This window comes from Mus caroli, unplaced genomic scaffold (assembly GCF_978045245.1).
Source record: "Mus caroli unplaced genomic scaffold, Mus_caroli_1 scaffold_1, whole genome shotgun sequence".
NCBI classification, from domain to species: domain Eukaryota; kingdom Metazoa; phylum Chordata; class Mammalia; order Rodentia; family Muridae; genus Mus; species Mus caroli.
Window position 1 is genome coordinate 145,716,545 of NW_028227256.1, and position 22,587 is coordinate 145,739,131.

Here is a 22,587-nt window from a genome sequence, read left to right on the forward strand (position 1 = left end):
TGGGTAGCTGGCGGGTGTCAGGCAACCCTGCGCTCCCGCTACCCCTGCGCTGATCCGGCCGGATGAGGCCTGTGGCCCTACTCAGGCCGGTTTCTGCTTCCCTAACTAATGCAGTCTCAGGTCCCGCTGAAATATATTTTAAATATATGGTATTTTAAAATATATGATAAAACTTATATTTTAATTTTTAGTAGATAACATTGGGTAGTTTATTTTCTTCAGAATTCTAGGACATGGTTTCTGTAGGAATAAGAAATCAATATCTAAATGGAATAAGAGAGAGAAAAACATGGACTTTTATAATCACTATGGGAAAAATGGATTTGATGTGAACTATGGTATTAAAATAATTTTGTTGTTAATCATTAATTAGCATTCATTATTCTTTCAATGATGTTTTATTAATTAGTGAAAACCAGATGTCAAAACCAAAGTTGGAAAGGTATTTGTAAGCATTAAAATAATTAGATGTTTCATGTGTACAACAGCCAGGTGTACATTAGTTATAACTCTTATGACATTCATCACAAGGCATATTCATAACCAGATTCCAGACTCTTCTGCATTTTAGTCTACTGCATGTTGATATTGAAATAAAAAAGTTTAGGTTCATATGCATTTTATTGTTGTATTATTTTAAGCATAACTTTTTATACTTTCTGTTCTCTGTTTGACAGTTTATCATCTGAGTTCATGCAGATTTTGGAACATGACAGGTCTCCTGTTACTTTCTTTGGTTTGAATTCAGACATTTATAGATTTTTCTAAGCCTAAGGCAGTGTTAGAATTTTTTCACATCTTAGGCCATCCATTTAATATTTTTGAGCTACACACACACACACACACACACACACACACACACACTCTAGAGACACACAGAGAGAGAGATAGAGATAGAGAGAGAGAGATAGATAGATAGAGAGAGAGAGAGAGAGAGAGAGAGAGAGAAATGCTGATGCTATGAACGTAATAATTTACAGCCTTCTGAAAACAAACAAGTCCTCAGTACCCTTGTCCAGAATTTTAATATTATTACCATAATGCTTTTCATACCATTATCTTAAGGAGATACACTATTTGTGTGTGTGTGTGTTGTTGTTGTTGTTGTTGTTTTCTCTTCTTTGGGAGAGTCATTAAGAGTTGAAAAAAAATTATTTAATGGTTCAAGGCTCTCATCCATGAGTCTTAAAGGCCACAAAAGTTTTATAAATATAATTATAGTTGTTATATTGATATCAGAAAAATTGTGTTTGATATTCCTTCTATTTGATTTTTTATGTTATGTATGTACATATGTCATAATTTTTTTAAATTATTTTTTATTAGGTATTTTCCTCGTTTACATTTCCAATGCTATCCCAAAAGACCCCCATACCCTCCCCCCTCTCCCCCATTTCCCTACCCACCCATTCCCATTTTTTTTTTTTTTGACACTGGCATTCCCCTGTACTGGGGCATATAAAGTTTGTGTGTCCAATGGGCCTCTTTTTCCAGTGATGGCCAACTAGGCCATCTTTTGATACAAATGCAGCTAGAGTCAAGAGCTCCGGGGTACTGGATAGTTCATAATGTTGTACCACCTATAGGGTTGCAGGTCCCTTTAGCTCCTTGGGTAATTTCTCCAGCTCCTCCATTGGGAGCCCTGTGATCCATCCACTGGCTGACTGTGATCATCCACTTCTGTGTTTGATAGGCCCCGGCATAGTCTCACAAGAGACAGCTATATCTGGGTCCTTTCAGCAAAATCTTGCTGGTGTATGCAATGGTGTCAGCGTTTGGAAGCTGATTATGGGATGGATCCCTGCATAGGGCAATCACTAGATGGTCCATCCTTTCATCAGAGCTCCAAATTTTGTCTTGGTAACTCCTTCCATGGGTGTTTTGTTCCCATTTCTAAGAAGGGGCAAAGTGTCCACACTTTGGTCTTCGTTCTTCTTGAATTTCATGCGTTTAGCAAATTGTATCTTATATCTTGGGTATCCTAAGTTTCTGGGCTAATATCCACTTATCAGTGAGTACATATTGTGTGAGTTCCTTTGTGAATATGTTACCTCACTCAGGATGATGCCCTCCAGGCCCATCCATTTGCCTAGGAATTTCATAAATTCATTCTTTTTAATAGCTGAATAGTACTCCATTGTGTAAATGTACCACATTTTCTGTATCCATTCCTCTGTTGAGGGGCATCTGGGTTCTTTCCAGCTTCTGGCTATTATAAATAAGGCTGCTATGAACATAGTGGAGCATGTGTCCTTCTTACCGGTTGGGACATCATCTGGATACATGCCCAGAAGAGGTACTGCAGGAACCTCCGGTAGTACTATGTCCAATTTTCTAAGGAACCACCAGACTGATTTCCAGAGTGGTTGTACAAGCTTGCAATCCCACCAACAATGGAGGAGTGTTCCTCTTTCTCCACATCCTTGCCAGCATCTGCTGTCACCTGTATTTTTGATCTTAGCCATTCTGACTGCAGTGAAGTGGACTCTCAGGGTTGTTTTGATTTGCATTTCCCTGATGATTAAGAATGTTGAGTATTTTTTCAGGTGCTTCTCTGCCATTCGGTATTCCTCAGGTGAGAATTCTTTGTTCAGCTCTGAGGCCCATTTCTTAATGGGGTTATTTGATTTTCTGGAGTCCACCTTCTTGAGTTCTTTATATATATTGGATATTAGTCCCCTATCCGATTTGGGATTCGGTAAAGATCCTTTCCCAATCTGTTGCTGGCCTTTTTGTTTTATTGACGGTGTCTTTTGCTTTGCAGAAGCTTTGCGATTTTATGAGGTCCCATTTATCGATTCTGGATCTTACAGCACAAGCCATTGCTGTTCTCTTCAGGAATTTTTCCCATGTACCCATATCTTCGAGGCTTTTCTCTACTTAGTCCTCTATAAGTTTCAGTGTCTCTGGTTTTATGTGGAGTTCCTTAATCCACTTAGATTTGACCTTAGTACAAGGAGATAGAAATGGATCAATTGGCATTTTTCTACATGATAACAGCCATCTGTGCCAGCACCATTTGTTGAAAATGCTGCCTTTTATCCACTGGATGGTTTTAGCTCCCTTGTCAAAGATCAAGTGACCATAGGTGTGTGGGTTCATCTCTGGGTCTTCAATTTTGTTCCATTGGTGTACTTGTCTGACACTATACCAATACCATGCAGTTTTTATCACAATTGTTCTGTAGTACAACTTTAGGTCCGGCATGGTGATTCCACCAGAGTTTCTTTTATCCTTGAGAAGAGTTTTTGCTATCCTATGTTTTTTGTTATTCCAGATGAATCTGCTGATTGCCCTTTCTATTTCTTGAAGAATCGAGTGGGAATTTTGATGGGGATTGCATTGAATCTGTAGATTGCTTTTGGCAAGATAGCCATTTTTACAATGTTGATCCTGCCAATCCGTGAACATGGGAGATCTTTCCATCTTCTGAGATCTTCTTTAATTTCTTTCTTCAGAGACTTGAAGTTCTTATAATACAGATCTTTCACTTCCTTAGTTAGAGTCACACCAAGGTATTTTATATTATTTGTGACTATTGAGAAGGGTGTTGTTTCCCTAATTTCTTTCTCAGCCTGTTTATCCTTTGTGTACAGAAAGACCATTGAATTGTTTGAGTTTATTTTATATCCAGCTACTTCACCGAAGCTGTTTATCAGGCTTAGGAGTTCTCTGGTGGAATTTTTAGGGTCACTTATGTATAATATCATATCATCTGCAAAAAGTGATATTTTGACTTCTTCTTTTCCAATTTGTATCCCCTTGATCTCCTTTTGTTGTCTAATTGCTCTGGCTAGGACTTCAAGTACAATGTTGAATAGGTAGGGCAAGAGTGGACAGCCTTGACTAGTCCCTGATTTTAGTGGGATTGCTTTCAGCTTCTCACCATTTACTTTGATGTTGGCTACTGGTATGCTGTAGATTGCTTGTATCATGTTTAGGTATGGGCCTTGAATTCCTGATCTTTCCAAGACTTTTATCATGAATGAATGTTGGATTTTGTCAAATGCTTTCTCAGCATCTAATGAGATGATCATGTGGTTTTTGTCTTTGAGTTTGTTTATATACTGGATTACTTTGATGGATTTCCGTATATTGAACCATCTCTGCATCCCTGGGATGAAACCTACTTGGTCAGGATGGATGATTGTTTTGATGTGTTCTTGGATTCGGTTAGCAAGAACTTTATTGAGGATTTTTGCATCTATGTTCATAAGGGAAATTGGTCTGAAGTTCTCTATCTTTGTTGGGTCTTTTTGTGGTTTAGGTATCAGAGTAATTGTGGCTTCATAGAATGAGTTGGGTAGAGTACCTTCCGTTTCTATTTTGTGGAATTGTTTGTGAAGAACTGTAATTAGGTCTTCTTTGAAGGTCTGATAGAACTCTGCACTAAACCCATCTGGTCCTGGGCTTTTTTTTGGTTGGGAGACTATTAAGGACTCCTTCTATTTCTTTAGGGGATATAGGACTGTTTAGATCATTAACCTGATCTTGATTTAGCTTTGGTACCTGGTATCTGTCTAAAAACTTGTCCATTTCATCCAGGTTTTCCAGTTTTGTTGAGTATAGCCTTTTGTAGAAGGATCTGATGGTGTTTGGGATTTCTTCAGGATCTGTTGTTATGTTTCATTTTCATTTCTGATTTTGTTAATTAGGATGCTTTCCCTGTGCCCTCTAGTGAGTCTGACTAAGGGTTTATCTATCTTGTTGATTTTCTCAAAGAACCATCTCCTTGATTGGTTGATTCTTGGAATAGTTCTTCTTGTTTCCACTTGGTTGATTTTGCCCATGAGTTTGATTATTTCATGCCTTCTACTCCTCTTGGGCGAATTTTCTTCCTTTTGTTCTAGAGCTTTTAGGTGTGTTGTCAAGCTGCTAATGTGTGCTCTCTCTAGTTTCTTTTTGTAGGCACTCAGAGCTATGAGTTTTCCTCTTAGGAATGCTTTCATTGTGTCCCTAAGTTAGGGTGTGTTATGGCTTCATTTTCATTAAACTCCAAAAAGTCTTTAATTTCTTTCTTTATTCCTTTCTTGACGAAGTTATCATTGAGAAGAGTGTTGTTCAGTTTCCATGGGAATGTTGGCTTTCTATTAGTTATTTTATTATTGAATATCAGCCTTAGTCCGTGGTGATCTGATAGGATGCATGGGACAATTTCAATATTTTTGTTTATGTTGAGGCTTGTTTTGTGACCAAATATGTGGTCAATTTTGGAGAAGGTACCATGGGGTGCTGAGAAGATGGTATATCCTTTTGTTTTAGGATAAAATGTTCTGTAGATATCTGTTAAGTCCATTTGTTTCATCACTTCTGTTAGTTTCACTGTGTACCTGTTTAGTTTCTGTTTCCATGATCTGTCCATTGATGAAAGTGGTGTGTTGAAGTCTCCCACTATTATTGTGTGAAGTGCAATGTGTGTTTTGAGCTTTACTAAAGTTTTTTTAATGAATGTGGCTGCCCTTGTATTTGGAGCATATATATTCAGAATTGAGAGTTCCTCTTGGAGGATTTTACCCTTGATGAGTATGAAGTGCCCCTCCTTGTCTTTTTTGATTATTTTGAGTTGGAAGTTGATTTTGTTAGATATTAAAATGGCTTCTCCAGCTTGTTTCTTCATATCATTTGCTTGGAAAATTTTTTCCAGCCTTTCATTCTGAGATAGTGTCTATCTTTTTCTCTGAGATGAGTTTCTTGTAAGCAGCAAAATATTGGGTCTTGTTTGTGTAGCCAGTTTGTTAGTCTATGTCTTTTTATTGGGGAGTTGAGTCCATTGATATTAAGAGATATTAAGGAAAAGTAATTGTTGCTTCCTGTTATTTTTGTTGTTAAAGTTGGCATTCTGTTCTTATGGCTGTCTTCTTTTAGGTTTGTTGAGGGATTACCTTCTTGTTTTTTCTAGGGTGTGGTTCCTGTCCTTGTATTGGTTTTTTTCTGTTATTATCCTTTGAAGGGCCTGATTCATGGAGAGATAATGGGTGAATTTGGTTTTGTCGTGGAATACTTTGGTTTCTCCATCTATGGTAATTGAGAGTTTGGCTGGGTATAGTAGCCTGGGCTGGAATTTGTGTTTTCTTAATGTCTGTATAACATCTGTCCAGGCTCTTCTGCTTTCATAATCTCTGGTGAAAAATCTGGTGTAATTCTGATGGGCTTGCCTTTATATGTTACTTGACCTTTTTCCCTTACTGCTTTTAGTATTCTATCTTTTTTTTAGTGCATTTGTTGTTCTGATGATTATGTGTCGTGAGGATTTTCTTTTCTGGTCCAGTCTATTTGGAGTTCTGTAGGCTCTTGTATGTTTATGGGCATCTCTTTCTTTAGATTTGGGAAGTTTTCTTCAATAATTTTGTTGAAGATGTTTGCTGGTCCTTTGAGTTGAAAATCTTCATTCTCATCCACTCCTATTATCCGTAGGTTTGGTCTTCTCATTGTCTCCTGGATTTCCTGGATGCTTTGAATTAGGATCTTTTTGCATTTTCCATTTTCTTTGATTGTTGTGCCGATGTTCTCTATGGAATCTTCTGCACCTGAGATTCTCTCTTCCATCTCTTGTATTCTGTTGCTGATGCTCGCATCTATGGTTCCAGATTTCTTTCCTAGGGTTTCTATCTCCAGCGTTGCCTCACTTTGGGTTTTCTTTATTGTGTCTACTTCCCTTTTTAGTTCTTGGATGGTTTTATTCAATTCCATCACCTGTTTGGTTGTGTTTTCCTGCAATTCTTTCAGGGATTTTTGTGTTTCCTCTTTAATGTCTTCTACCTGTTTGGTTATGTTTTCCTACAGTTCTTTAAGGGATTTTTGTGTTTCCTCTTTAATGTCTTCTACTTGTTTATCAGTGTTCTCCTGTATTTCTTTAAGTGAGTTATTTAAGTCCTTCTTGATGTCCTCTACTATCATCGTGAGATATGCTTTTAAATCTAGGTCTAGCTTTTCAGGTGTGTTGGGGTGCCCTGGACTGGGTGAAGTTGGAGTGCTGGGTTCTGATGATGGTGAGTGGTCTTGGTTTCTGTTAGTAAGATTCTTACATTTACCTTTCACCATCTGGTAATCTCTGGAGTTAGTTGTTATAGTTGTCTCTGTTTAGAGATTGTTCCTCTGGTGATTTTGATACCCTCTATGAGCAGACCTGGGAGACTAGCTCTCTCCTCTGAGTTTCAGTGGTCAGAGCAGTCTCTTTAGGCAAGATCTCCTCTTTCAGGGAAGGTGCACAGTTATCTGGTGTTTGGACCTCCTCCTGGCAGAAGATGAAGGCCCAAAACAGGATCTTTCCCAAGAGCTGTGTTGCTTTGGCCTGTCACAGAAGCCGTTGTTTTAGTAGTCCACACTCTCACCTGTGTAGACTACTTTCCATGGAGTCACAGAACCAGGGTGTCTCCCGTGGAACCTGAGGCAGAAGCCTGACCAGGAAGGTGGCTGGTTGTCTGGAGCCGAAAATGACACTGCCTCAGAGGCTCTGTGGCTCTTGCCCATCCCAGAGACTGCAGGCCTCTGTATTCCACACTGTCACCTGTGCAGACTGCCCTCAGAGGAGTCCCAGAACCAAGCTGGCTCCCGTGGAACCTGAGGCAGAAGCCTCTCAGGTGGGGGGGAATCTGTGCTCTGACCAGGAAGGTGGCCGGTTGTCTGGACTCTATTTGATTTTTAAAAAGTATTTTTATCAAATTTGGAAATTTCAAATAAAATGAAACTATATTATGGTGAGATGTTCAAATTTCCTTTTCATTATATTACCATAGCATTTTGTCTAGAGAAGCTTTTATTTTTAAAATCTGGAAGTTTTATGTACAATAAATATGTTCACATGTGGTCATATTAAGGATAATAGGGGTTTTATTCTGTTTTCCTTTGTATTTTTGGTAATTATTTTAATGTATTTGGCAAATAGCTTAACTATTTTTTATGAAATTTATTGATTTGACTTTATAAAACTTGTTCCTGAGTTCCTGAAATTATTGTTTTAGTTCAAGTTTCTTCCTTGGTGATTGAATGGATTGACTTGATTGCATGATACCCACTCATTAATCATGGCTAGACTACAGTTAGATGTGAGTAGAAAAGAGTGGAATGAAGTTCTTTCCCATTTAGAAAACATTTAGAAAGAGTTAGATAATTTCTTAGTTGAAGTTTTGTAGGTCTCAGAATTAATTTGCTTGACTCTATTTCCAATTGCTTTTCTATACCCTGGAGCTTACAATTATAGTACTAGTGGATTTTATGTCTTTAGTTCTGAAAATTGAGTAAAACTAGCTCTATCATGCAAACATTTCTGTGGCTGCTTTCCCTACTTGCTATGTTCTTTAATCAACTGGTTTTTATTTGAAATTCAATAAAGTAAATTTATTTCCCTATTTCTGGGTACTTTCCTCTATTTCACTGATTTATGGACATGGGTTTTCAATAATTCTAGTATGATATTATATAGTGAAGTTGTAATGAAAATATTAAAATTATGTAAGAATCAATGCAGTTGATTCATTTTATTTTCTATTTTCCCTATTAGTTTATTAATTTGCTTGACATCCTGATCCTAATTCCCCCATCTCCTCCTAGTCCCAACTTCACATATCCAGTATCCCTATACCCTCTCCCATTACCCATTGATAAGGAGGAAGCTCTCTCTCGGTACTAACCCATGGTGCCATAAGAAGTCAGTGACTTAATGCAATTGATTTTAAATACTTTTTGCTTTTATTTTTCTTTTGTACTAAGGTTGGCTTGTGAATGTTTAAGAACTAGAAGGCATTCCAATAGGAGCTGCATATTTAAATGTGATAGGTTTAATAATTTAATTAACTTGAATTTAGAGATTTGTGAAAACATTATATTTTCTACTTAATTAGTTTACTTAATTAGTCCAGAGAATTTTATAACATTATGCATAAATTTATGTATCTGGTCTGTGTGATTTTATACAGGAGAGCTGTAGTATTAAAACTATTAAAGTTAGATAATTTTGTTTAAAATTGTATTATTTTAGAAATTTCTCAATTTCTTTATAAATTTGATAGCTATTCTTGGTTGTCCACTTGACTATATTGGGAATTAACTAAAACTCAAATATTGTGGGCACAACTCTGAAGGATTTTTGCTTAGTTAGAAGTAGGGAGACACACCTTTAATCTAAATCTTTAATCCAAATCTAATCAATACCATCACTTCTGTTGAAAATCTATATAATGACATAAAAGATGAAACTTTTGCTGTAGCCTCCTTGCTCTCAGACTGCTAGAAAAATCAAACCTTCACTAGAATTAGTGTCTACATATTTGGGATTATTGCATACACTGAATATGACAGAATATGGACTTTGGGACTGTGGACTGCTAATCTAGTAGGAACAAGAAAAATGGTGCTGCTGAGAATGATACAGGTTATAATGGTATGGCTTAGGAAGTTTTAGGGGAGAAGAATATTAGTTAGTGGCCTAGAGACCATTTTTGTGATATTTTGGTGAAGGATGAGGCTGCTTTCTGCCCTTTTTCAAATATAAATTAAATAATTAATTAAAAATAAAAATCCTGAGCCCTAGTGGTCTTGGCAAAGGGGATTTCAAGAAAATTAAGTATTGAGTGGTGCATTATTTGCCTATTAGTGGCCACTTCTGTCCAAATCCATAATGAAAAGGAGCAAGCTGAGCAAGGAAAAATACAAACTGTGTAGTTGGAAGAGAAAAGGAACACCAGAAAGTATAATAAAGCTAAGCCAGGTGTTCAGGAAGATAAAAAGTTTAAAGAATAGACTGAAGCTAAATTCTAAAAATAAAAGGGTCAACCATACACGTCTAAAATTCCAGCTTGTCGGAAACAATTAAAGAAAAGCTTAAGGAGAGAAGAAAGCCATTATAACAGGTAACTAATGAAAATGTATTTGAACAAGGGGTCTATGTTCTAGGCCCAACAAGCAAAAGAAATTAGTGGATCATCCAAGTGGTTCTCACTTATAGGTGAGAGTATAAGAAAGGGCTTTGGAGAATATCCTTTCACATCTAGGGAAATCTGCTGTGGAATGTTTCACGCTATCCTTTCATGGACATCCACAGAGGCCATTGCATGATGTTGCAAGGTGAAATCTAGATTCCAATAGAGATCCCAGGATGTTCAAGATGCCAAAGTCCTGGAATAACTGACACAAATAAGTTTCACAACCAGCCCAAGGGACAAATTTGTGTTACAAACAACAAAACTGAAAGGAGTTTGAGAGCTGAAACATGCTTTGACATTGGAAATGGTGATACCGAATTGGAGTTTCCCTTGCTGCTTTTCATTCTTGTTGTGGTCCAGTGTGTCTGCTCTATTCTTCCTGACTTTGTTTGAGCTTTATTGCAATGAAGAGACACCATGACCAAAGCAACTCTTAAAAATGACAATATCTAATTGGGGCTGACCTACAGACTCAGTTCAGTCTATGACCACCGTAATAGAAGTATGGCAGCATCCAGGCCAACATAGTGCTGGAGAAGGAGCTCAGAGTTCTACATCTTGATCTGAAGGCTACCAAGAGAAGACTGGTTCTGTCTTTCAAAGGTAGTAAGGACCAGGTTCTCAAAGCCTACTCCCCACAGTGACACACTTTCTCCATGACTACACCTATTCTAACAAGGTCACACCTCCCAATAGTGTCACCTCCCATGGACCAGGCATATTTAAACCACCATATTCCTTTTCTTATCTTTTGAGATAGTTAAGCACATTATGTGCCATTGCAGGCATGGAGTGCAATGTGATCTGTTGTTTTTAATTTGATTTTATAAGATGTTACAGTTATTCTGTGGTGCCATGCTGAGCAGCAGCTGTCCTGGAGGTTTCATTTGGACATTACTCATCCAGTAGTAGATGGAAGTTTTGATTTTGGAAAATTTGAACAGTTTCCATGGGAGAAGGTTGAAGTCGGTGGAAAAACTGGAAATCTTGGAAATGTTCATCTGAACACCTGAAGAATAAAACTACAGTTGTCTCTGTGAAATAGTTCTCCAAAGGTATTTGAAGTATCTTACCAAAATATACCTTAAGAAGAATAATCTCCATGATTGGCTTCCTGTGGTTGTATCTGACAAGGAGACTTATGAACTTAGTTATTTTCCAGATAGTCAAGATGAAGATGTTTCAGAGTCTAAGGACGAATTGACCTTTGCTTTTAATAAAATGGAAGTAGGCTAAAGAAACTTGAAATCGGACTTTACGAGCAAATAAAATTAATTTTGCTCTCTATAAAAAAAGATATTACAGTTAGGTTACCACAAGTCTCAGAGAAAACTCTGTACTTTAAATTTATATTTTTTTGTGTGTTGTTTTATTTTTTAAAAGAATATGTAAGTACATTTATTGCTTCTCTTCTGTGACCCTATCTTTATGTGTGTAAAATGGCGATAAATAGTATCAGTTCATATAGGGTTCATGTAAAGTTAATCTCATGTGTATAAAAAGACTAAAGTGTGGATGCTTCAGTCCTCCTTAGAAAGGGGAACAAAATACTTACAGGAGGAAATATGGAGACAAAGTATGGAGCAGAAACTGATGGAAAGGCCATCCAGAGACTGCTGCACCTGGGGATCCATCCCATATATAGATACCAAACCTAGAAAACTTTATATAACTGTCTCCTAAGAGGTTCTACCAGAGCCTGACAAGTACAGAGGCAGATGCTTACAGCCAACCATTGGACTGAGCATGGGGTCCCCAGTGGAGGAGATAGAGAAAGGACTGAAAGAGCTGAAGTGTTTTGCAACCCCATAGGAAGAACAATAATATCAACCAACCAGATACCCTAGAGCTCCCAGGGACTAAACCACCAGTCAAAGAGTACACATGGAGGAACCCATGGCTCCAGCCAAATATACATCAGAGGATGACCTTGTTACGCATCAATGGGAAGAGAGACCCTTGGTTCTGTGAAGGCTGGATGCCCTCAAGTACAGGAATACCACGTTGGGAGGCAGGAATGGGTGGGTGGGTAATTGGGGGAGCATCATCATAGAAGGAGTGGGAAGGGGGATGATTTCCTGAGGGAAAACCAGGAAAGGAGAAAAGATTTGAAATGTAAATAAAGAAAATTAAAAAAATAATGTTTTCTAAGGAATCTTCTGTACCTGAGATAAACACATGAAACTCACGAAGAAGGAAAACCAAAGTGTGGATACTTCAGTCCTTCTTAAAAGGGGGAACAAAATTTCCATGGAAGGAGTTACAAAGTGTGAAGCAGAGACTGAAGGAATGACCATCTAGAGACTGCCCCACCTGGGGATCCATACCATAAACAACCACCAAAATGAGACTATTGTGGATGCCAACAAGAGCTTGTTTACAGAATCCTCATATAGCTGTCTCCTGAGAGGCTCTGCCAGTACCTGACAAATACAGTAATGAATGCTCACAGCCATCCATTGGATGGAGCACAGGGTCCACAATGAAGGAGCTAGAGAAAGAATCCAAGGAGCTGAAGAGGTTTGAAGCCCCATAGGAGCAACAACAATATGAACTAATCAGTATCTCCAGAGCTCCCTGGGACTAAACCACCAACCAAAGAAAACACAAGGTGGGACTCATAGCTCTAGCTGCATATGTAGCAGAAGATGTCCTATTAGGTCATCAGTGGGAGGAGAGGTCCTTGGTCTTGTGAAGGTTCTATGCCCCAGTGTTGGGGACTTCCAGGGCCAGGAAGAAGGAGTGGTGGGTTAGTGAGAGGGGGAGGGGAGAAGGGATAGGGGGTTTTCGAAGGGGAAACTAGAAAAGGGGCTAACATTTGAAATAAATAAGAAAATATCTAATAAAAGAAAAAGATGTATAACTGCTAGAGAGATTGCTCCACTGGGAAAGTGTTTGTCTCACAAGCTTGAGGAGCTCAGTTTGGATCTTTAGTACCCATGCAAAAAGCCTGGTCCTGGCAGTATGTATTTGTAATCCCAGTGCTGGGGCGGGGGGGATCTTTGAGGCTCACTGGGCACCTAAGCTGCCAAGCCAGTGAGCTCTGCATTCAGTGAGACAAATTAAATAATGCCTGAAAATATATTCTAAGATAATACGAGTGGCAGGACCCCTAATATGGTCCACCTATTAATTTTCCAACCCAAATTTGTTCCTGACTAAAAGAAATGCAGGAACAGGAATGCAGAAGAGACTGAAGGAATGGTCCAACTTAGAGAGCAGTCCAACTTAGTATCTATCCCATGGGCTGAAACAAATCCCTAACACTATCACTAATGTTATGTGGTGCTTGGAGACAGGAACCTAGCATGGCAGTCCTATGAGAGGCTTTACCCAGCAATTGACTGAGACAGATACAAACACCCACAGCCAAGCATTGGATAGGATTTGGGGAGCCTACAGAAGAGTTACGGGAAGGGCTTAAAGAACTGAAGAGGATGTCAACACCATAGAAAGCCCAACAGTGTCCACTGACCTGCTCCCAGAGACTGAGCCACCAAAGCATATGCTGCTTTGCCTGACCTCAGAAGGACAGGATGGGCCTAACCCTTAAGAGACTTGATGATGTCCTGTCCCAGGGTGAGGGAATATGTGGGGGAGGAGGTATGAGGAAAGAACTCTCCAAAGGGGAAAAGAGAAGAGAGAGAGAGAGAGAGAGAGAGAGAGAGAGAGAGAGAGAGAGAGAGAGAGAGAGAGAGAGAGAGAGAGAGAAAGAGAAACTCCAAAAGAGTTTAGAATGGTGGCGAATTGTCAACCTTTCATTACCAAACTACCAATTACATCCCTGTTGCTTTCTCATCCCTTGCTTCTTCATGCTAACCCAGACCATTTCTCTGAACACTAATGTCCCAGTACATTAGGAGAATTCTGTCCTATGAGCTTCAGGAAGCTCAGGTGCCTTCCCAATCACACTGTTCACTGCTTTCCTTATGTTACACAGTTTTTCAGACCTGGAATAAATTCCTATGACTTCTATGACCTCACACATATTTATACCATATATAACAACAAAGAAAACAAACAAAAATGATAAAATCATTTTTCCTGTTAGTAGGTAGAGCAAGGTTTTGTAATAATGTAAGGCAAATGGAAATTTTCATCAAGGATTATTAGTTTATACAAAATCATGATGGTCTATTTTAGACTGTGGCATCTTTTACTTTCTTGTTTTCTAATAGAAATCTCAGGGAATCCTTAATTACTTGCTGATCATCATTATTAAATCAAGCATTCCTGAAACAGCTGAATTTAAGTTAGAACTGATAATGTAACATCTTCTCTAAGACACTGTATTAAAATTTCACCCTTTGGAGTTACATTTTGCATGATTGTTTTGGCCTTTGATAGATGATAGTTTGATTTTTATTCCTCAGCCCTACCATTTAAGAATCAATCTTGACACTTATTAGCATCCTGAACTTGAGCTATTCAACGTTACAGTGAAAACCTCTAATAAATGTAAACTCAAAACGCTTATTCAATATTTAATTTTTACAAGCCAAAATATCTTCCACAGAGTGTTTTGTAGGAAAAACATTTACAAAAATACAGAAATTTTAAAGTGAAGGAAACAATTAATAAATTAATAAGTGTAATATTTCTAGAAAAATAGTTCAACAGTTACAAGCATTCACTATTCACTGTTCTTCCAGAGGACAAGAGCGTGATTCCCAGCACCCACATCAGGTTACTTATACCTCCAATTCCATGTTTTTGACCTACATGATCACATGTATTCAGGTCCACATAGCCACCCAAAGATAAATACACAAATACACAAAAATACCCAGACTCACATACAAACACAGAGATTCACATATACACACTCAAAAATAAACAGGATTAAATTAATACAAATAATATATAAATGTATTATTATAATATAGTAAACAGGTATGCAACTCATAAATTTAAGTTAATTAGATGAAATATAAACTGTACAGAATTTATAGACCATGCTAATCAATGCAAACTAGACTATTTTTTAAATTCTTGAATCCATGAGAATCCTACATCTAAATTCTTTTTTTCAAAATAGATTTAATTTTGTAAGTTTGATGGACTAAAGATTAAATTATTCTTGTTCTTTCTGTACACTTATTCTTTTTAACGTTTATTCTTCTTTCTTATATTACATTCCAACACAGTTTCTTTTCCCTCCATTCTTCACAGTCACTTCCCCTTTGCCCTAATTCACTCCTCCTCTGTTTCCCTTGGGAACAAAAGGTAGGCCTCACAGGATTACTCACCAATCCTGGCCTAAGAAGACAGAGTAAGACTTGGGACAAATCCTCTTATCACAGCTGAACATGGACATGGTAACCCTATAAGAAAAAAAGTTCCAAAGAGCAAGGAGAAGAGTCAGATACTGTCTTAGGGTTTTATTACTGTGGACAGACACAATCACCAGTGCAAGTCTTATAAAGGACAATATTTAATTGGGGCTGGCTTACAGGTTCAGAGGTTCAGTCTATTATCATCAAGGTGGGAGCATGGCATCATCCAGGCAGGCTTGGTGCAGGGGAACTGAGGGTTCTACATCTTCATCTGAAGGCTGCTGGTAGAATACAGACATCCAGGCAGCTAGAAGTAGAGTCTTCTACTCTACTTCTAGCTATAAGTAAAGTCCATATCCACAGTGACACACTTACTCCAACAAGGCCACAACTCCAAATAGTGCCACTCCCTTGACCAAGTATCTAAAAATCATCACAGTTACCCACCCCACTTCCATTGTTGTGTGTGCAACAAGAACACCAAGCTACACAAACAGCCTATATGTAGAAGACGTAGCTTAGAACATACAAGGTCTGTGTTTGATCCTTCAGTCTCTGTGAACACCTATAACCTCAGATTAGTTAATTCTCTGGACCATGTTCTCCTAGTGTACTTGAACCAACTGGCTTCTATAATCCTTTCCCTACATTGTATGTGGGGGTCCACTAGCCCTTCATTGTATGTGGGGGTCCACTAGATGTGTTTGGATATGGGTATTCATATATGCTTTCATTGCCAGATAAGACCTCTTATGACAGTTGGGCTAGTCACTGGTCTATGTGTATAGCAGAATATCATTAGAAATCATTTTACTGGTTATTTTTCCAGTTATGCTTGGTTCTATCCTGGGTCAAATCTACAAGTATTTTCTATTACCAGCTTATGAAATATTGAACATATTTCCTGAGATATATTTCACTCTGGATAACTAATTAAATCGGAATAAACATGAAATGATAGACTCACCACCTTTAGTGATAGTTAGATTATTGAGACATAAAACAGTATTTATCTTAAACAATACTTTAATTCTTACAATGTAAGAAATTTAAAGAACCTGGATAATGCTAGGACCTAAATTCATCTGTTGAGAAAGGCTGCAAAAGTACTTTTGAGCTTTGAAATTTTTAAGCTTCACTTTCTGTGTAATATTTGTTTATCTAATAGTTAAGCTAGCTGGAAACAAAAGTAAAGTATTTTTAAAGTTTCTGCTTCTGGCTTATGAGTTCAGCTAATACCAGAACAAAGAAGAATACTCCAACTGCTAGTTCTGAATCATTCAAGATTTCATGGCACATTTTCTAAATCTAATGAGAATAAATTAAATTTTCCACAAGATTTGTCACAGAAAATACAGACAAAGCTACAATAATTATTTCTTCATACACATTGGTACTGTATTTCAAGTTTGCAAGTGTCATTAGAAGAGATAGTTTTTCAAGACTTTTCTAAATTTATAATTTTTAACATATGAGTTAGTTAGAAAGGAGATATTAAAAACAGGAAAAATGTTTCACTTCACATTTATAGAAGTAACATGGCTGTACCAGTTCCATGCTGGATAGAATAAGTAAGCTTCTATATTGACAAGGAGCCACTTGATTCCTGAGATGCAGAAAGATATTTCAAGTTGATATCTTTATTTTGTCAGCTTCTGAATGTCTTCTTGAGGTAAAAGATAAGTTCAGATCATTTGCCAGTATTCTCTTTCAAAAATAAATGCAAAATTCACTTTGGCTGTGCCACTTCCTCTGAAACTTCTTATAGCATAACCATTTCTCCAGTTCTGTCATTTATACATTGGTGTTGGATTGCACGATGTGAACAGGGATTTTCATACTATGGTTAGTCCTTTTTAGTATGCTTACCTGCCCATGACAGTTTTCTATTTAGAACAGATAAGCACATCGAGTTATAACAGATTTATAACACTTTGCAGAGTTATAACACTTTCTATTCATGAGCAAGTAAATAACTTCAGTTTTGTAGTTTTGCCTTGTCCCTTTAGTATTGCCAGATCACAAAAATCAATGCTAACTAGCTGTCCTTCAGTATTTCCAGAGGTCTGTACTTGGAAAATTCATGGATACTCTCCTCAGTGGAGCCTCAATCCATGACATAAAGTAGTATATCATTTACATATGACTTCTACATATTATATTGAATATATCTGTTAACTCCAAGTCAACTGTAATGCAGCATACAATTTAGAGAGTTTTTACTGAACACTGTTTAGGATTAATGGCAAGAAAAACATCATTATCAATGCAATTCAGAGGCACTTTTAATGTTTCAAACCTGTTAGTTATATTCACTTTGCAGAACTTTTATATGCAGACAGCTTAGAGACATCCCAAGCTTCCAGAACTGGTGCAAATAAATGTTTTCTTTACAAACATCCAAGTATGGATATTCATATTTTTAGGCAATAGAGAACAGACAAAACATGAATCAAAAGAGCATTTCATTAATGACAACTTACTTCTCTCATTATTAGTCAAAGGCAATGCAATTTTGGTAATGAAATAATTTCCAAAATCAAAGTTATTCATAAAATTACTGTCTGGACTAAACATGAATAATTTACTCTGCAAAGGGCTCAAAATGCAGTATCAATATACATGCATTAGTTTGTAGAGTTGATTCCACAATAAAATGTGTTGTATATATATATATATATATCCCTAGAACCTTAATATAAACATCAAAATCATGTTATTCAAATCAAACTTTATGTTTCAATTCTAAGAAATTGTGAATAATCAGTAATTTATATTTAAAAATAAAAAAACTGAAAAGATGATTTTACTTTCCTATGTACAGTTAGAATCTTCTCTGTCATTCCACCTCTAAGAGAGCTGAGGCAGATTGTTAAAAGTTTAAGCAGTACAGACCTCTATGGATATCAAGGCTAAATTTGAATCAGAAAACTTGTCTTAAACAGGTGAATAAATGGGTAAATCGATTTATGTTTGTGCATATTCTCTTAAAATAACTTAATTTGCAAATATATTGTATGAATTAAAGTACAGATTTAGAATGGATGGTACTTGAAACTTTTATTTTGAATGGAGTTTGGTGCAGTCTCTGTTATAAAGAATTATTGTAGGTGGCAATGTTCACAGTAACATTACCACGTGTTAAATATTCATTATACTATGCAGAAATAATGTAATAATTTAGTGTATTTACTTTGAACAAGAAAATTTGATACAAATAAATAGAGAAACATACCAAAACCTGTGATAAAACAATTGAAGAAGAAAGACTCAATGACTAAGAAGCATTAAGCAAAAACGTGAGCAATTTCTTTATCTATCTTGTTAAAAGTAATAAAAATAAAAAGTCAAGTAAAAGAACATGGTGAAGCAATAGAGAACACACATATTACAATAAATATAGGACCTTAAAATTATAAAAATCAGCTTAGTATAATGCATATAATGAATATATTGCTTACTGAATATGATGGTGTCTTGAAAAATCTCATATGTTATGGATATTTGATGGCTCTTTGGGGACGGCTAGGAGCTATATCTTTACTGAAGGAAGTATGGTGATGGGTCCTGGCCTTAAGATTTAAATGTCTTATGTCTTTTCAGGTTAGTTCTTTCTGTTTTTTTCTTTGTTGTCCAAGATGTGAGCTCTCTTCAGCTGACCCAGATACTTGTCGCATGCTATCTCTGATTTACATCATAGTTTTAATCTTCTGGATCTGTAAGCCCCAATTAGATTCTGTTTTTTTGTAACTTGCCTTGGTCATGGTGTTTTATCATAGCAATTGTAAAGTAACTAACTTCTGATAGTAGAGTACGATACATACTACCAGGGAGAATGGCACAGCGAGCATTTCCTGAATATACCATGTGGTAGAACTAGGAATACAGGAAGCCAGTTGGGCAGATCACCATTATATTTTGCACTGACAGCCACAGCCAGCCAGTTAGTGTACTCTGGTTCACTTGGGAGTAGAAATGGAAAATTTAATAGAGTAATTCCATATGAACAAGTATAGTTTTCATATGATTACATCCCTATCAAATCTTATGTTGAAGTGAATGAATAAATGAATTTGATTGCCACAGTTATGTCTTGGAGGTAGTGTCTTTAATAGACAATTAAGTAATAATACTGTAGTTCTAAGAGTGCAATCTCGCTCTTGGGGATTGGTCTACTCACTATAAATGAGGTTACCCTCCTGCCTTTCCCAAGGTCTCACTCCATTGTTGATTTTCTGGCACAAACTAGAAGGCCTCACAGGCATGAAGCTGTTGCACAGCCCATGTTTCAGAACTATGATGGGTCAAGTATACATCTTTTAACCAGTCTTCATTTTATTTTGACACAAAACTGATTCATCTGAAAAATTTCATCCATAATATTTAAGAAAAACCTTCAACTTAAACAATAAATTTAGGCCAAATGAGGAAATAAAGAAAACTGTACATTTTGAATTCCTGCTCTTTCTTGATATTTTAACATTTCTTGAGCTTATCCCTTTATTTCTGAATGAATACTGAGTGATTATCTATAACAGTTGGATGAAGAGAATATAAATGGCGTCTGGTTGACTAGAAAGTCATTTGTTATTTATATCCATCCCCCCACCCCCAGATGCACTTCATTTCGTGAAATATTGAAAAACAGATACTGAAGGCAGCTGAAGTGACACATGGCTGTAATCTTAACACTTAAGATGGAAGCAGAATTGTATCTTGAGTATTCCAAGCTTCTGGGCTTATACTGACTTATCAGTGAGTGCATACCACATATGTACTTTTGTGACTCTGTTGCCTCACTCAGAATATTTTCTTTCTTTCATTTATTGAATGTTTTATTTATTTACTTTTCAAATGTCCCCTTTCCCGGTTTCCCTAACCCCCTTATTTCACCCTCCCTCCCCCTGCTTCTATGAAGGTACTCACCCACTCGTGTGCCCACTCCTGCCTCCCCACCCTGGCATTCCCCTATACTGGGGCATCAAGCCTTCCCAGGACCAAGGGCCTCTCCTCCCATTGGTGTCTGACAAAGACATCCTCTGCTATATCTGTGGCTGGAATCATGGGTCCTTCCATGTGTAGTCTTTGGTTGGTTTAGTCCCTGGAAGCTCTGGGGAGTGTGGTTGATTGATATTATTGTTCTTCCTATGGGGTTGCAAACCCCTTCAGCTCCTTCAGTCCTTTCTCTAACTCCTCCACTGGGGACCCTGTGATCAGTTCAATGGTTGTCTGCAGCATCTACCTTTGTATATGTCAGGTTCTGGCAAAGCCTCTTAGGAGACAATTATATCAGGCTCCTGTCAGCATGCAATTTTTGATATCCACAATAGTGTCTGCATTTGATGACTGTATATGGGATGGATCCCCATGAAGTATCCACATTTTGGTCTTCTTTATTCTTGAGCTTCATGTGGTTGGTGAATTGTATCTTAGATATTCTGAGCTTTTGAGCTAATATCCATTTATCAGTGAGTGCATATAAGTGTGTTATTTTGTGACTGGGTTTCCTCACTCAGGATGATATTTTCTAATTCTATCCATTTGCCCAAGAATTTCATGAATTCTTTAAACAACAAAGTTAAAATATTCCCAGTTTTAGCTAAATAGACCCATTTTAAGGTAATAAGACATGAAGCAAAATGGTTTTCAATTATTGAAAACTTCCTCTGCCTCCTATTAGTCATGGACAATGTCATTTAAATTTAAGAAATGATCTGTAAGTGAAGTTATTATTTGTAAAAAAAAGTCTAAAGTAAACAGGTGTAATTTATATTGCAAAGTACTTGATTTGATAGTTATTTTAATAATTTGTATACTTATAATTTTCAGTTCACCTAAAGTTTGTAACCAGTTGAAACCATTAGAAATGTTTCTATATTCATATGAAACCCAAGTAATTAAAATTTATAAAAATGTGAGAATTAGATGTAACTAACAAAACTCATAAAACTATTCCCACCTCCACATTTTGACAATAAAATTCATACAAACTTTCAATTGTCACCTTTCCTCCTAAAGCATGTATAATTGAAGATCCTGCTGCCCTGACTTCATTAGTTGGGTTAAGGTCTAAGGTAGGAGAGAATATATGTGACTTTCTCTTACTTGTTTAACATTTTGTTTTTCTTATGATGCTTCACAAAGGTTTACATTGAGCCCCAGCACTCTCTTGAGTGAAAGGCATCTTTACTTGGAGTATTTTCACTATTTTACATATCCTTGTCTAAGGACAGACTACATTTTGTTTCTTAATGTGATCCATCATCCTAGAAAGGTCTCTCAACTATTCATCTTTCCTTTTGCTTTACCAAATTTTAAGTCTTTTGAAAAGTTTACCATTATCCAGAGAGTGAAGAAATAGCACTGGCCACCTTTTAAAGAGTTATCAGCTAAAATTGCAGTGTTCCTGTTCATCAATTTGCTTTTCCACACTGATCTCTGACTTGAAATTTTCAGGCTGTCTTGAAGGTCAAGTAACAAAATAGCACGATTCATTATAGGGAACATCACTCCTGCCCTTTAGTTTGCAGGACCCTGCTGTTCCATAGGTATGGAGGAAAGAGGAGGGGCAGGCAGGATCTATCTGCTCCTGACCTTTGTAAGCTTCATTGCAGTAGAAACAAAGATTAATGTAGAAATAAAAAGTCTCTCCTCTTGAAAAACATCTTGTTAAAATTTCACGACTCAAAAAGGTGTTCATATGACCCATCTATTTTAAGGAATCTAGGAAGAAAGAAAGAAAGAAAGAAAGAAAGAAAGAAAGAAAGAAAGAAAGAAAGAAAGAAAGAAAGAAAGAAAGAAAGAAAGAAAGAGTTAAATGTTCGGATTGGTAGTAATTTAATAACACCTCTCAAGGGAAATTTGTTTTAATATTTAAGATGCCCTTTTACATCTTCTTCTCAAGCTATCACATACCTTCAGTCAAGTAATGGTTCTAACCTCTGTCCCTTTTTGTAGAAGGACTAATTTTATTTCCAAAAGTCTGAGTGTCAATTATTTGATAAATTACATTCACCATTCCTGTCTTCTGTTTTGCTCACTGAGGTGACAACTTATATTCTTCATAGAGCAACAGCATTTGACCTAGAGGAACCTGACTTAAACTGAGCATGGACATGATTGTAAAGGTAGCAAGAGATAACATTTCATTTTATGGGAATCATTATGAATTGGTACTTTCTTTCATCAAAATTGCCTGGTGAATTAATTCATGCCTGGAATTTGGGTTAGTACAATGTCTTAAATCCAAAAAATGGAAGCATTTATCTTTCAAATAAAGAAGTAATCTGCTTAGAATGGTTGTGATTTTGCAATTAAATTATAATAGCTAAAAACTCATGTTACAAGATAATTTTGATAATTTAATATTATCAAATTGTACTCACAATAAT

The 22,587-nt window shown here is 36.8% G+C and overlaps 1 pseudogene; it reads left to right on the forward strand.

The window, feature by feature from the left end:
- Positions 1–289: 289 nt before the first annotated feature.
- On the forward strand, positions 290–11,156 carry LOC147006148 (ribosomal protein eL22-like 1 pseudogene; annotated as a pseudogene).
- Positions 11,157–22,587: the final 11,431 nt, after the last annotated feature.